This window comes from Corvus brachyrhynchos, unplaced genomic scaffold (genome assembly GCF_000691975.1).
Source record: "Corvus brachyrhynchos isolate BGI_N302 unplaced genomic scaffold, ASM69197v1 scaffold334, whole genome shotgun sequence".
Lineage (NCBI taxonomy): Eukaryota > Metazoa > Chordata > Aves > Passeriformes > Corvidae > Corvus > Corvus brachyrhynchos.
In genome coordinates this window covers 1,886,573-1,887,699 of record NW_008238316.1, presented here as the reverse complement: position 1 = coordinate 1,887,699, position 1,127 = coordinate 1,886,573, and positions in this window count along the sequence as shown.

Below are 1,127 nucleotides of genomic sequence, written 5' to 3'. Positions count from 1 at the left end.
TCGGGAGCAACGTTTCTCTTTCTCTCCACTCCCATGGAAGCCACGACGGTTCCTCAGTGTTTAAACCACACCCAGGCAGAAAGAGTTCAGAGAATCATTTCACGGAAAGATTTCACGGAATCATTTCACAGAATCATTTCATGGAATCATTTCACGGAATCATTTCACAGAACGATTTCATAGAATAGTTTTTGGAAAGATTTAATGAAATCGTTTAATGGAATCATTTCACAGAATGATTTCATGGAATCATTTCATGGAATCATTTCACAGAATGGTTTCATGGAGTTGTTTCATGGAATCATTTCACAGAATCATTTCACAGAATGATTTCACGGAATAATTTCATAGAATAATTTCTTTGAATGATTTCATGGGATCATTTCACAGAATCATTTCATGGAATCATTTCATTGAATGGTTTCATGGAAAGATTTCATGGAATCATTTCACAGAATCGTTTCATGGAATCATTTCATGGAATCATTTCACAGAATCGTTTCATGGAATCGTTTCATGGAATCACTTTGCAGAATCACTTCACAGAATTATTTCATGGAATGATTTCAGAGAGCCATTAAGTTTGGAAAAGATCTTCAAGATCATCAAGCCCAACCATCAGCTCAGCACTGCCGGTGTGTTTCCTGTGTGTTTCCCGCTGCTGGTGTTGATGGCAGTGGAATCAACTGGAGAGCAGCAGCCAAAAGGTCCTCCAAAAGGGAGGAAAGAGCTGCCAGCTGTGGGGGGACAGGACATCCTGGGCCTGGTGACCTGCCACAGATGTCCCACTGGGTCAAATGTAGGGAGCTGGAAAGGAGGAAACGTCCCTGGGTTTATCTCTCAGCTCCTCCACCAACAGCACTTCCCTCACTGCCCTGCTGAAAAAATTGTCACTGTACAAGATTGCTGCAGTATTGATGAGGCCAAAATCCCAGGACAGGCCCTCTGATGGGGAAGAAGTCTTGGCTGCAAGGGTTTTTTTTGCAGGATTGGGACCTTACAGCATTTTTCCTCCCCAAAGCTGCTGTTCTACTCCAGCGCTTTTACAGTGACAGACATGGCGTTGGGGACAAGGGATTTTCTGTGAGTGCCACTTGAGATTCTGCACATGGAAATGAATGTCAGGG